Raw genomic sequence first — 16,323 nt, 5'->3', positions numbered from 1 at the left:
AAGACTTTAAAAACATGGGACACCCAACTGAAGTCCTACACACTGAGATCTGCAAGAGTATACGCAGAGTCTCAGATGCAGAGGTGAACTCTGCCAAAAGAGCAATCAAATTCTACCAACACCTAAAAACAAGCAACCTCAACTCCTACCATTACAAGGCTCCCCACTGCAAAGATGAGAACACAGAGAAGAGTCCTCTAAGCCAGCTAGTTCTGAGGCTGGGCTGGGCGATGGTATGGACAAAAATTCATATCATGATATTTAGGGGCTGACTGGCAATACACAATATACATCAGTTTTCAGTTGCAAGTCAAAGCCACAATGTCACAAGCACTTTCATAAAAACAGACTTTATCAAAATTAAATGTAAAGACAGGGATTTTATTTCCCTGTTTGAAAATATGGAGCTGCACAACATGTAATTGAAAAATATGTAAAATAAAAAGCAAGGCTGTACATTCATGTTTTTGCACACAGCACCAGAGCTACAGAGGTTTAAAGGTTTGCAGCACAGGACACAAAACTATAACATCAGTATAAATGTATCAAGTAGGCCTTAATCCATTGTAGTTTGGAACATTTAAAAGTCTTTGTGGGGGCAATTAAAAAGACATTTTCCATGGCCTTTCAAATTAATGTAGTGCTGGGAAATGATTTAAATCTTTTTATTTATTTAGGCTATTAATCTTATTCATGCACAGAGCATCAACAGAGAGGCAGAGGGAGGGAAGGAGCGAGAGACACTTTGTCTGTTATACATGTCTTGCAATTTGGCCCTAAACAGACAGTACATGATGGCTGTGACAGATCAGAAACTGAAAAAGATACTGAATATGTACAGACTCAGTGATCACAGCCTGGACATACAGACTAGCAGACATGGGCAGACCTGGCAACCCAGAGAGGACAGGCTGTGTAAGCTCTGTCCTCAGAGACACGGTCACATTTCCTGCTACAATATAGGAAAAAAAAAACACATCAGAACAAAATTCTTTACAAAAAGTAAACGTAAACTCTTCTACTACTACTTGGAGAATATAGCGTCAGCACCACAGATGCAGCAAGATATGTCTGTGCATGTCACAGCTTAGGAGACCATTACATCAACATATAGTTCATCTCACCACAGATCATACTCTGCCTTTTTATTTACAACTTCACTGCCTTAATTGTGCTTTGGCAACACATAAGAAATGTCATGCCAATAAAGTTAACTGAAATGAACTGATTAAAGAGAGCTCCAAGTCATCAGCAGCTGTTGCTACTATGTACCTTGGAGATATTATCTCCAACATAAGAGATACCATCCCATACATAGGAGATGATACTTTAGATTTTGGCCAACAATGCCTACTTTCTGTCTGTTTGTTTTTTGTTTCCTTCCCCCTCAGGTCTTCCCAAATATCCTGACACATCTTCAGTTTTAATTGGATGAGGAACAGATACACTTGTGGCAAATTAATGCGTGGCATTTGTTTCAGTTGACTAATCTTTCATCTAAATTCAATACTAGCCTTTCTTTGTCAGCATGGTGTCAGACAGTAATTATAGATCACTACAAGCAGTAAAAACAATAAAAGACAAAAGATTTCTGAAAACTCATTTACGAACAAGAGTCAACCATCAGAAGACTTCACCATCCTGGCCAGATGAAATTAGCCTCCTCTCATGACCGGATTAATTCATATGAAGAGCAGAAACATGATTTAATATTTCCCTCAGAGAGGACAAGACATGCAGATATTTCATGCCCCACTCTTTAATGTAAGATTCCGTCTATCCAGTGAGCACGACAATGATGTATAAAAATCTATTAAGTCATGTAAAATAACATGTCACACTGTTTGATATGTAGCTAATATTGCTTACAGTGATGACATGTAACTGATTTCAATGAGATTGTATTTCATGTGTCAGCTACATGAGGGGAGTGCGTGAGCTGCTTTCATTTCTTTTTTTTCCTTTGCTGTGCATGTGTTAAATATTAAGTTTCAAGCTACCTCCAGTTGGGTATGATGCAGTAAACACACAATGAGTCTGTCTCTCGAAACTTTTGTGTACTTAATTTTCTAAAAACCCTGTTATTCCACTTTTACTTGTAACCAAATGGTGGATATTAACACCTATGGTAACATATCACCGAAAGATGGCATTGAAGTCAGCCAAACCCAGCAAAAAAGAGACAATCGAAACCAGCTCAGCACGGCAACCATAGCTAACCTCCTAGAGGACCACCAAAAGGCCTTCTCCGCCGACTTTAGGGCATCAATATCGACACTCAAAGCAAAACTGGACCACATTCAAACTACAATGGCAGACCAAGCTCAGAACATCATTCAAGTCGAAGGCCAACTTACAGGATGAGCACTCAATAGCTTTGGAGACAACAGGCAGAGAGCAGCGCTAAACTGCTAGCTAAAGTGATCAACCTTGAGTCCCACAGTTGGTGCAACAACATCACAATCATTAGCTTGCCTGACTCCATTGAAGCACCCAACCTTCTACCTTTTTCTCTGAGCTGCTTGCGGAGGCCCTTGGCAAGATCATCCCGGAGTCACCACCGGAGTGTGATCATCCTCATTGGGTACCTTCTGACAAGCCAAGGCTAGGACAGAGACCAAGGCCTGTTATCATATGGCTGCAGAGATACCAACAGAAAGCTAAGATTATCCACAAGGCCTGGGCCTCGACAGGCAGACCACAATACTGAGGCACTCCCATCGCCATCTACGAAGACTACGCTCCAGAAATGATGGAACAATGCAACAAATATCACAAGGTGCTGTCAGAGGTTGGAATCAGGGCCTCAAACCTGCCCTCCTGTTTCCTGCGAGGCCTACCATCGTAACGAAGGACGGAGGTAGGACAAGATTTTCATCACTCATGGAGGCTAATGACTATGTAGCATCCATCAGTTCTGATGCTAATTAGCATGGACTTGTTTTTGTTTTTGGCCTAGCTTGACTGTATACGGGATAAGTTTGGTTTCCCACAGGGACATGATGTGGGTGGTTTGTTTGGCAATAAGAGAAGGCAGTGGAAGATGGTGAGAAAGTGAAAGTCTGTGTGTGTGTGTGTGTGTGTGTGTGTGCGTGTGTGTGTGTGTTTGCGCACTAATGGATCCTAAGAACTGTGAGAATTGGAAACAAGTGTAGCCTCCTAAGTGAAGCACTGCAGATCTGACTCAAGAATCGTGATGGGAGAAAAATGGCTGACGAAGCTGTGAGAGCATGGCACCCTTTCTTCATGACTCTACACCTAAATGAAAACATAAAGAACTCAACTCAAGAGGTAGAAATGTAAATGTAAATTATACGAGGAAGTAAAGTATCTTGACACTCTACTATCTTTTTATAGTCAAGGATAGAAAGGGACAAGTTTATCAGCGTGCCTCATACAGGGATAGTAACAGAAAAGCACCAACGCTGGATCTCTTTGTGTCTCTCTGCTCTCCACCTATTGAAGCTTAAAGCTAAAAAAAATGACTTAAAATGAGTCTCTAATTTCAGCTATCACATCATGCTACATCAAAATAAGTCCACAACAATATTTATTCTTGTTTATTATTGTGGTTTAAACAGCTGACAGCCATCAGTTGTCTGGAGAGGATGCTACTATACAGCTGGTGTAAATTCAATGACTGTAATGTTTAGTGAAGTGCAGTGAGCCTTGTGCGGCCTCTTTATTGAGGGTCTGCTTCATCTCCCTCTCTAATGCTGCCACCCCAGGGCTCTGTAGGATTACATGTATTTAGATCTGCTCAGTGAGCGTTTACACTTCAATTCCACCAGGGAGGACGAGGCCTCACACATCCAGATGCGCTATTGGAAACATTATAATGCTGCTAATAGAATATGGCTTGAGGTCACGTTTGAATGAGTGAAGATATTAACTAAGAGGCAGACTAACAGAAACCCTGCCCTTAGTGTATACAGGTATCAGACATTTACATTTAATGGCTTTTTAAGACCTTTTTAAGATGATATTAACTCAATTTGTTTTTCTTATTCAAGCATTCCAGGAAGTATAAAGGTAAGTAGTGTATGTGGTCCCGTGCAAGGGTAGGTTTAATGGCAACAAGTGCAATAGACAGGAGTCGATTCAGTGGTTGGATTAACACTTCTGAGTCTTAACATCAGAAATTGGACTTCCACACAGAGAGGCTTGACCCAATTGACATAAAAATGAATTACAGACCCCGTGTCCACCAAAGCTTTTTTTTTGTTCACAGCTAAAAATGGCATGAGGTCCTGAGCAAACGGCCAGCTGGAAGTGGTTGAGAGCGCTTTGGATGCACTCTCAAACGCTCATAAACTTGGGCATTTAAACTTGGCTGACTGTGGGGATTCTTGCTTTTACAGCCAGCCTCAAGTAGCTGTGGCACATGATGATCATGAAGAATTACTAAATATAAGAAAATACTGAATGATTAACTGAAACTAAAACTTCTTAAGAGACCTTCAACATGACCCCTAGGGGTACTAATCGAGTTGAGTGAGATCCCTCAATTTACGACTGGCCTGCAAAAACAAAGAGATGAAATCACCCAAAGTTGGAATTCCCATTCAGACAAGCTGACCATGCTTATAATCATGACCCTTTCAGAGGCTGAAACTCCCGAGTTTCTCTTCTGTCACTGACCCCTGGAAGACACTGATACCAACTGGTCTAAGACAATGTGACTCCCTGTGTATGCAATTATGAAATAGCTTTGCAGTTAAAACATATATTGATTAATATGTTATGTTTAACCATCTGAGTACTAATGCCAGAATGGACTTCTCTTCTTGAGGCTCTTTAGCACCCTTGGTTAAAATTTAATTTACTGTATATAGCTCAGCAAGTTAAAGATGACCTGATTTCCAAAAGGCGAAAAGTTAAAGATAACAAATCTATTCAATACTTTAGGGAATAATTCTTTTTTTTTTCATTTGAATCTTTTACAGTTTCAAAATAACAAAAAAGGAGTATCGCAGCTTCTAAATGCTTTTCGTACCCACAGTCTTTCAGTTCTTCTTTAGGGAATGTTTGCCCATTCATCATTGCAAAAGGTCTCCAGTTCTGTGGGATTATTGGGCCGTCTTTAATGAAATGCTCTGTTGAGGTCTATCCACAGATTTTCAATGATGTTTAGGTTGAGCCATGGCAAAACCTTCAGCTTGCTCCTCTTGAGTCAGTCCATTGTGGATTTTAAGATGTGTTTCGGATCACTGACCTGTTGTAGAAGCCACCCTCTCTCCATCTTCAGCTTTTTAACAGATGGTGTGATGTTGCCTCCAGAATTTGCTGGAGCTGAACTGAATCCATTCTTCCCTCTACCTGTGAAATGTCCCCAGTGCCACTGGCGCAGTGACAAAAGTTGGGAAGATGTTCTTTTTGTCCAAAAAGTTCTATTCTAACTTCATCATTTCACAGGACTTGTTTCCAAAAAGCATCGGGCTAGTTTTGATGTTTCTGTGCAAACTTTTGATGCTGATTTTTGTGGTGAGGACACAGGAAATGTTCTCTTCTGATGACTCTTCCATGAAGGTCATATTTGTACAGGTGTCACTGCACAGTAGAACTGTGCACCACCAATTAGTCTGATAAATCATTCTGCAGGTATTTTGCAGTCAAACTGGAGGTTTTGATTTGTCTTTCTATCAACCCCATGAGTTTACTGAAAGTTTTTGTAGTTTTGCAGACTTCAACTTGACCTTGACAGTTCCTGTCAAGATCAAGTTTAACTGGCATTTCTTAATTACATTACCAACTGAGGAAACCGCTACCTGGAAACTCTTTGCTATCTTCTTATTGCCTTCTCCTGCTTTGTGGGCGTCAATTATTTTAGTTTTCAGAGTGCTAGGCAGCTGTTTAGATGAGCCCATGGCTGCGGCTTGTTGCAACAAGGTTTCAGGAGTCAGAGTATTTATAAAGCTTGAAATTTGCATCACCTGGCCTTTACCTAATGACTGCTGTGAACAAGCCAGAGCCCTAACAAGCTAATTGAGGTCTGAGACCCTGGTGAAAGTTGTCTAAGCGCTCAAATGTCATGGGGTGCTCAAACTTTTGCATGGTGCTCCTTTTTCATTTTTTCACCTGAAAATTGTACAAAACAAAAATTAATACAGTTAACTTGCTTAAAATTAAAAGTATGCTCCATTTTAAGCGATGCCTTTTGAAGATCAGTTCATCTTCTACTCACTTAACTATTCACAGTACAAGACATTTTGACCAGGGGTGCCCAAACCTTGCATGCCACTGTATTTGTTTGTGGATCAAAGTTTATACTTATTACCACTCTGCCCACCTGGAGCACTGCTGCAAGCTACCAAAGCACCAGAGAAGCTGAGACCTGCATTGAATAAACCTGAAAAGCTGGAATTTGCTGATTAGCCTGAGCTGGAGAACCTTGTTAGAGAGAGACTGTGGAACAAAATGATGCTCTGACTGAAATGAGGTCTGATAAACTACCATCACGATACCACCTCAGTCACAGGAGGTGTCAGGAGATGATCCAGTTTTTTGCAAGGCTAGACAAATTGAGAAAATGACTTCAAGCAGAGTTTGTTAACGAGGAACCTACCAATGCCAGCAATGGGGACCAAATTATATTATCCGAGCAGCTCATAGCATCCATGGCCCACACAAAGACGACACTGCCACTTCTCCAGAGCAAACATTTTCCCTGGCACCTGAGACAGGAAGGTGAGCAATTTCTCCAGTGCTGATGGGGTTGAAGCTAACAGGGGACCTTGAAGGATGCTAGGCCAAGATTAGGATCTTCTATTGACAGAATTAAAGGTTATCATCTGATCAGGCTTCTTCAGATACATTTTCTTTAGCGTTTCAAAGGATAGTTTACCCTCCCACAGGTGAACAATGCTTGATCTGAACTTTTCTTTAATCTTACGGCTATTTGGTCATCTTACCATCAATTAATGTATCCAATTAAGTTTAGATGTCACGTTTGAGTTGGTTCATTACTTCTCATGCAGTCATTTTCTATGTTGCTGCTTTCATGGGTTCAGTTGTTCAATCATTCACAGTAAGTCACTGCTGTATTAATTGTTTCATCATTTAGTTATTTTTTATTCAATTTTCTGTTAGTAGTTCAGCTGTGTAGTTGATAGTTTAACCAACCTTTCATTTGTGATAAAATTTGATCTTGTGACTTGTTAAATATCGAGTTACTGTTGACCAAGCCAAGAACTCGTGCAGCCTCAATTTATGTGACTAAATTTATTAGTTATGGCTAACAAGTTGTTAGTTTTTGTTGTTTTGTTTTTCCAAAAACCTGGTGGTGCCTCATCCTAAAAGGTAGTTTAATAGTATTGACTAATTAATCAAATGCTGTTATTCAATGCAATGTGAACTAATTGTTTCTTATACATGAAGTTGAATGCCATCACTGAACTTCACCTCTTGGACCATTATTTATGTTTATGACGCATAGCCTGGAGTTATTAATCATCATTACATATTTCTGAATATCAAATGCTGCACTAGTTGTTACACTACATTACGACGCAATGCGGTTTTTGGCCCTCTCACGCTGGCTTCATATTATGGTCCAAGTCCCAGGTATTATCACTTGGCAAACACTGATGGGTCCAACAAAGTACTTAGTTTGTTTATCTATTTATTTATTCATTCATTTATTTATTTATTTATTTATTAAGTCTGACACCATTTTCTCATTACACGGTCCACTAAGTTTGTGATTGGTATTGATTACTTAGAAATAGCGCCCTGCTGGACCATACAAGAGCCATCGTTAAACTGAGAGTAACAAAGTAGTTGCACATTTGGGTTGGTGAAGAGATGTTGGAGGGAAAAAAAAGGTTCAAGGTAGTTACTCTGTTAACAAGCAACTAGTGACCAAGTGTATTACCGTGATCTATGGAGAGCTCAGATGAGGACAGAGGGAGGCAGAGAGGAGTAATGCATGAGGCAGAGCTGACAAAAGCTATGACTAAACTCTCTATCCCTGCTTCTCATTTCCTCTTTCCATCATCTATGTTCGCCAGCCTCACAGCTGGAGTCACATTCGCAGTGACTGTGTCACTCTTGTGTTTTACCTCTGGGACAGATTATGTCCTTTTGCTCCCCCACTGTTCCCATCCTGGCCTGTCCTGCTGTGGCAGGCTGCTCCTTGTCCTATGCCATGGCTGGAGGCTGATAATGCCATTCAGCTGCTTTAATAGTGGGAATCTCTGTGCCAGCAACTGAGGAGCCTCTGGCAATAAGGCCATGTGTGTAGCTGTGTAGGTGTGTAACCCTGACAGTGGGTTGTGTCATGTGTCTCTCTCCTGGCCTCCTGCCTGCTGTGTCTCTCTTCACCTCTTTGTGGGTCACATCCACTCCTGGAGCCTCTCCTGACACTGAAAGCATGACACATAACATTCAATCGACAGACCCCGTTGCCACACAACCTGTGGCGAATGAACCCTGGGTGGTTCACATAGTGTGTCTATAAATCTGTCACTGTGTCAAGTCAGATATCTGCTCTCAGCTACTCACTGCAGGGACACATCAGACTAAAGGTCTTCACGGGTATACCCAGACCCTAGGACTCGAGACCCAACCTGGGGCCTGTGCCGGTTCGGGTCAACGTTTTTCTTATGGCCGAACAGGTCCTGAGTCTGTTTTTATACGGTGTAAAGGTATATAAGTAATCAAGGAATTTCTCTTGTTTATTATGCAGGTAAATCTGAATGAACCATACATTTGTGCTAATGTTTTCCATAAAATGAACTGAACAATTGAATTTTGGTGAAGCTCAGTCTAACCATGTGGAGCATGTCCATACTAAAATAAAGAAATGTCTTAAAGTGATCATCGGTGGACGCTACAGCAGTTCACATGACAACAACATAATAACTGACAATCAAATAAAATGAATATTAACATTATAAACAGTAAGATGGGTGAGAACAATGTGCTGTATCCAACATAGAAAAACAGTTTTAATCACAAGGTTTGTTGGGTCCATATCTCAGGCAAAAACAGGATGGATAAATATATGTTTAAAAATTAAAGGGGCCAATCAGATATCGGAATAAATTTCCTAGGCCTATGAGAGTTGGGGTACATCATTTTGGACCTGTGAAGACTCTACATCAGACTACGAAAATCAAATTCCTCAACACAAACACACAGTCAGTAACATGATATACACCTTGTTTCTTCATGAGCAACATCACCTGGAGACATGTTGAGCAAGATAGCAGATAATTTGCATCTAAATCAGATGAAGAAGAAACAGAGTGGTACATTTCAAAGATATAGAGCAGACACAAAAGGCAGATGCAGAGAATGAATTACAGCAGAAATTACTGAGGTTTATGAATTTCAGCTCCATTTATAGAGACAGCAGATATAAAATCTGAAGCCTTTATGTTTAAACCTTTTCACTGCTCATTGCTAAAGCTACAATATGTGAAGCCCTCAGGCTGCTGGAAGCTGCCAATGAGTCAGGAACAATAGGCTGCTGGATGTCTCTCAGTGTGTGTTTGTATTTCACATTAAGCTGTTTCATCTCCTCCCACCTCTCATCCCTCCATTGTTAATGTGAACTCCTACCTCCCACAATCCCTCTCTCCACTCCTGCTTTCCCTCTCTCTACATTAGGGAGCTGGCAGCTCTGAGCAGGGGACGCTGTGCTGGAATCATTTCCTGTGGGAATCGATGGCCACATTTAATCAAATAGCTGGAAGCTAATGGCTTTAGTGGAGCTGGGGGCGGAGCCAGAGTGCACAGACTCAGGTCAGCATCAGACACAAACAACAGGTGAGTGTGGGCGTCAACCCACTCATAAAGGACACTCTAACAGAAAAAGTATCCACGATTGGTAACAAACGCCTGCTTAGATTCACATTATAAATGGATGTTGCAATGCTCTTGGGCTCAGCAGAACACATAGAATATTCCACCTTCAACTCTCTCTTGAATCCATTTAGAATACACTGCCACATCATGTAAACAAACCACGTACGATATCAGCTCTGTGCTGCATAGCACTGCATCACTCGAGCCAGTTAGGACATTCTAAAAGCTATAGGAAACTGCCATTGTCACAGTCCTCATTCTAGACAACTGAACTACTCTAGTGCATAAAGTTAGCGGTTAACAGGTCAGATTCAGGTCATTGATCAGCGAATCAATAGTCTACACTTTAACTACAACTGTTAACTGTTATCTTTGTGACGAATCACTTTAATTCTAATCAAGGAAAATCGTCACACTGAAGTAAAATATCATTTCATTTGTGCAATTATTTACCAGCAACTTGTTTTCAATGTCAAAGTAATGACCTGTTTTCTCTTTCTGTGTACATAAACTGTACATATGCCTTACCATGAAACGGGTTAGATGAGCTGGCCATTTTAGGGGGTCTATCCCCACTCCTGCTCTGCATAGGCCTGAACCCCCTCAGCAAGATCATCACAAAGAGTGACTACTGATATCAGTTTTGAAGTGGAGCAACCATCAGTCACCTCCTCTACATGGATGGCATCAAGCTGTATGCCAGGAATAAGCGAAACATGGGGTCACTGATTCAGCCCACCAGGATCTACAGCAATTACATTGGAATGTCATTCGGCCTAGATAAGTGTGGTCAGATGGCGTCAAAGAGAGCAAAGACGATCAGAACCGAGAGGGTTGAACTACCAGTAGGGCAGCACTGCAGACTTCAGGACAGCTACAAATCCCTTGGGGTCCCGCAGGCAAATGGGAACCATGAGGAGGTTGTAAGGAAGTCAGCCACAACCAAATAGGTCCTGAAAAGTCTACTGAACGGAAAGCACAATGTCTGAGCCATCAATACGTCCACCCTGCCAATCATCAGATACCCCACTGGGATCATAAGCGGGCCAAAGGAGGAAATAGGGGCCACTTATATCAAGACATGGAAGTTTTTCACAACGCGTGGAGGGTATCACCCCAAATCCAGCACCCTGAGACAGTAATTGGAACAAAGGGGGACAAGGACTGGTAAGCATCAGAGTCACTGTCCAGGGTGAAACAACCATGATCCAGAAATACATCAGGAAGATGGCCCCCAAAGATGAGCTGCCAAGTTAATACCTCAGGCAGCAGAAATCTGAGAATGCTGAAGAGGATGACCCATCATGGAAGGACAAGCCCCTGCACGGCATGTACTACTGACAGGTTAAAGAAGTGGCTGACATCAAGAAAGCTTACCCAAGGCTGGAGTGAAAGACAGCACAGAAGTACTAATCATGGCAGCATGGCACAAATCCAAAATGGGCCCAAATTGGCGACTTAAAGGAATACTCCGACAATTTGGGAGTTATGCCCTTTCCCTATCATTTTCATACAACATGAGACAACATGATGGATATTGTTGCCTACAGTAAAAGTGAACAAATAAACATTACAGAAACCCTGAAGCTGGCATTTCTGCACGTGCATTTAAAATAAACATGTTTAAACATTAATTCATAAAACGAGAGTCCGTTTTAGTCGTTTTAGAAGAAGTTTGATACATGAACTACAGTGTGTTTACGGCCTGCGCAGAGGGATGCACCGGTGAGCAACAGCTGCAGCTGGCTCTGGGACAGGTATGCTAGGTCACTCGGTAAAAGCAAACAAAGACAAGACACGGACAATATTACTGAACGCTGTCTATCAGCTCCTGCAGGCCTGGGCGTTTTTTTCCAGTTTAACTTAGTGATTGCTGCAAAGTTTTCACTCTTTGTGATGCACTCTCTGCGGCGGTTTTCCTCCTGATGATATATCTCCTCAACGATGGTAGCACTGAGACCCATTCTGTGCAGCAAAATGATTCCACCTCCGTAGGAATATGTTAGCAAGCCCCGCAGCTACACCACCAGTCCTCCCCTGACCTCCGTCTCCCCTCGGCCCGTTGCTGTTCCGCCGCTCCGGAGGATTCAGCCTCTCTTCTCGCCCGCTCAACATCCAAAACCTGGGAGCTCCTCATTTGTATGCTCCGGCTCAAACAGGTATGGCTCTGGGTCTGTGTCCGCTACAAGAAACTCCTCAAAATCGCGTTCAAAGTCGTCCAGCTACTATAGTCCAGAGATATCGCTAGGCTAAATCAACAGCTGAGTTTGTTTACAGGCTACATCTGGGCCTGTGCCTGCTCACTGGTGTATCCCTCCACGGATCACAGCACCGGACGTACTGACCCCAATGCTAACCACTGAGACCCAGCCACTGGACGTACAGACACAAAAACGATATCCAGCATGTTGTCTCAATATGAAAATGATAGCAAAAGGGCCTAACTCCCAAATTGTCTGAGTATTCTTTTAACATTTGGCTTGGGAACCAGATCCGCCACCTTTTTGCGGTGATGACCTCTTCACCGCGGTAGGCATCACGCGACTGCAGTATTGTGGTGATGCGGTTATTGTCACAGCCCTACTAACCAACTGGACATCGTGCTGATCGACAAACAACAGAAGAGGGTTGTGGTGATAGATGCAGCAATCCCGGGCGACAGCAACAACGGGGAGAAGGATCACAAGAAGCTCGAAAAATACCAAGAGCTGACAGAGGAGCAAGAGAAAATGTGGGGAGTAAAGGCAACAGTGGTGCCAGTGGTAATCGGAGCACTCGGGGCTGTGACCCCCAAACTGGGAAAGTGGCTCCAGCAGACTCAATATACAACATCTGAGGTCTGAAGACACACCACAACATTTTTTGGGGATTTTTGGTATTAGCAAAATTAGGAAGTGGAGATGAGCGTATTTTTTCCTTAATGAAAAACTAAATGTTGTACATTCAGAATGAAATTAGGCTGTTTCATCATCACAGTAACATTTTTTCTCAAACAAAGAAAGAACAGCCTCTGGGATGTTGTACATTTAACTGTGTTCAGTGTCTTTATTTTCTAAATGATAATGTGCAGAGTTGGGTGATCAGAGGGACATTAGGGTTTGTTCAAATATGCAGCCCTCTGGTGCACTTTACTGTAAATATACACAGATCTGAATAAACAACTAATTATTTAAAAACAGCCAACATCTTCTTCTACTTTGGTGAGTGTCAGACTGTAAGTTAAAATCAGCTCAATCATTCATAGAGGTGCTGCAATTATTAATCTCACTTTCCATAAGTGCATCAGTCACAATAACGCAGGTGGGGGTGAAGGTGGGTTCTATGATTGCTTATAATGGCTCCCAGTGGATCTCTGGTTCTTGGTTTGTTTCCAGGCGCTTGCTCCCTTTTACCGCAACACACTTCCTTCAGCCTCAGACAGCCTCACCACCAGCTATCATGTGTTTTCCCACAATCTCTAACAGTACAGAGGAGGATGAGTAGCTGTATAATAAATCATGACAAGAAGAAGCCTGTACAACACTGCTGTACTGCAACATCCTCTACATTCAGGAACAGAGATCAACAGATGATTACATGAAGGGCAAATCAGTGAATGAACGTGTCCAGTGAACTGACTGAGGTCTGGGAGAGCAGGCAGGGCTCAGCTGGAGGCTTTGATATGCAGACAAGGCAGGAGGAGGAAGATGAGAAACCAAGATCGAACAGCAAACGACAGGACTCTGCACACACTAAGTGATGGTGAAACCGAGTGATTAAATGAATGCAGGTGATATGAACTATTTCTAACGACAGAAGGACACTGCACTGATTCCAAACTAGTTCAGATTTTGTCCTTGGACAGAATTAAATGTAACTGCTGAGGTCCATCAGTATGAACTCACTCTGAAGTTTAAATCTCTGAAAGAGAAACATTATCCACATTCCTCTGCAGTCTGATCATGTCAGGAGTGTGTCACCACAGTTAATCATTACAGGAACACACACAGACTGGACAACCTTCACACACCTCCTCAACACAGATGTCAGAAGACAGATGAGAATAACAGGGACAGAGGAGGTGGAAAGTAGAGCAGAGGAAGGGAGCAACATGAGAGACAGGGATGATAACAGATAAAGCTCTCCTTCATCACTCTGATTTGCAAAATGTTTCTCGTTCCTTCAAGTTTAAAATCTTTCCTCTGACCGACAAATCTGCTTCCTCCTACAGCGCCACTATCTCTGTTTAGCCATAATTGGCTTTGAATGGAGATGATTATTCAAAGCTTCAAACCATCATCTGTTACCCGCAGCATTCTATTTTCGACCAGCAAATGTCTCCACACAAAGAGTGATTATGCAGGAGGAAGACTTAAACTGCTGAACAGCCATGAAAGAGGCTAATTAAATGTCACAAAGACAAAGACAGAGGAGGTCTTAGGTTCACTTCCACAAGGTTGACAGGGGTCAGGAGCTGGATAGGGCTTTTGTTAGAACACAGTGAACCACATCACACTGCCAAAACTCAGTGTCCTCTGATGGACTGTGTGGTAGGAAACCATGAATATAAATATTGAACTGCAGACATGACGTTTGAATCCCATAAAGGTTACCTGACAATATTTTTTCATATTTCAACAGAAAAGGAGGATATTTTTTAACAGAGCAAAGGTTTAAATGTTAATGGCAGTGTGACTGTCTGTGCAGTTGTTTTTGCTTTGTTTAACATGGCTACTGACAGAGAGGATGGTGGAGAGCAACAGTGTTTCCTGGGGGTGTAGTGATTTTAAAGTAGATCAATAAATGTCAAAGGCATTTCGTACACGCTTGGTGCAAGTTAATATTCAATATGGAAATGATAGCACTGAAAAGTCTGGATTTTTTTTCTTCCATTTACAACTTTGAAGTCTCTATCAGACAGTTTAAATCTTCAAAAATGTCAGGTTACGGTTCAGAAGTCTTTAAATGTTTCTCTTCATAACACTGAACACCTTCCACGTGACTTACTGATTCATATCAAACAATCAGATACATCACAACCACAATCGATTCAGTGCTCAGAAAATGAACTGTGGTCGACCCTGAATCTATAATCCTCTGTATGAACATGAATCAGTGTTGATTATTATTGAACGGAGGTCCAGTTGAGATCATCGACTGCTTCTGAAGACTGATCTCGTTCTTATCGACTCCTCTAAATGAAAAAGAAAAGTGCTGCTCTGTCAGCATCTTGTGTTTGTTCAGAAGCAGTCTGTCTTCATTTAACTCTTAATTCTTCTTCATTTATTCAACCTATGAATGCTCAAGCTTTGAAAAATCTCCAACAGACAATTTAATGTCTTTGCTGTACTCAGTAGACTTATATGAGTGGTTTAAAAATATATGTCTGGTTTAAAACGACCATAAAATCAGCAGAAAGCTGAATGAATGCACCAACACAGAGACAGAATGGTATCACTTAAACAAAATTAACTGGATGTTTCATCTGAGAGCTCTGAATGTCACGACTTTGAAAAAGCTGCTCCACAGTTGCAACTTTTTACAACATTTTTCTTTCTTAAAGTTGTTAAAAACATTTTTTTTGTGTGCGTTTGAAGACGAAACTCTCTCATCAGCGTATTCACAAAATGCTTCCGCCAGATCACATATTTATGGTGTCTCCTTCCAGTGTGGTGCTCATCGTTCTTCCTCTCACTGAAACTCAGTGAACTCGCTAATTTGGCTTCACTGCATGTAACTGCATGGAAGTCATGAAGACCTGCATGTCAGGAAATGCATCTAAAATACGTTTTAGACTGCACTGGCCCAGAGCAAGCTTCTGGGCAAGCTGTCATTGGTTTATCCAATCAGCATCAACCCTGCCTCTCTTAAACTGAGAAACATTGTTCAGATGAGATCAGTCTTATACTGCAGTGAGAGGTATGCATCCTGATAAAGAAGATAAGAAACACCCCTCTCTCCCCCAAAAGACTACACCCCCGACACGACAGCTTGTCTTCTTCTTCAGACCAGAACTGTTCAGATATTCAGCAGCAAACTCTGCAGTATTTCAGGAGTCGACCAAACATTAGGAAGATTACTCATATACTGATGACCTGACCTGCTGCTCAATGTGGAGTCAAAACTATTCTGAATCTATCTGTGTACTTATATGTGCGTGTGTGTCTGTATGCTTTACAAGTGCTTTACACCCACTGCTTTTCAGGGTGTACTAGAGTAGAGACGGCCTCAGAGGACACTCTGTGCTTCCTATTCATCTGAAAACTGAAATAACAAAAGAGTCTCTTCATGAACAGACTTCATAAATGTCAGAAATGTCTTACAGGCGAGTAAGGAGAATTGTTATCAGCCACTGACTGGATTTGATATTTCACTAATCATTCTGTTCAGTTCAAGGTCTTCACCTCGGCTCTGGGCAGTTTTTCTAATGATGAATATGCTCTTTTAAATAGAGTGCATACAGTATGTATTCGTGACAGACACAATTATTGTCCTGTTAAACAAACTCCACAATCCAGTCAGATAATATGATGC

General features: G+C 41.7%; 1 protein-coding gene across 3 annotated transcripts in view; it reads right to left on the bottom strand.

The window, feature by feature from the left end:
* lsamp (limbic system associated membrane protein) overlaps positions 1-16,323 on the bottom strand; it is a 754,238-nt gene that overhangs the window by 608,770 nt on the left and 129,145 nt on the right. The gene's annotated exons all lie outside the window — the stretch shown is intronic.

This window comes from Epinephelus lanceolatus, chromosome 4 (genome assembly GCF_041903045.1).
Source record: "Epinephelus lanceolatus isolate andai-2023 chromosome 4, ASM4190304v1, whole genome shotgun sequence".
Taxonomy (NCBI): domain Eukaryota; kingdom Metazoa; phylum Chordata; class Actinopteri; order Perciformes; family Serranidae; genus Epinephelus; species Epinephelus lanceolatus.
The sequence above is the reverse complement of the archived record's forward strand: the minus strand, read 5'-3'. Positions and strand labels throughout refer to the sequence as shown.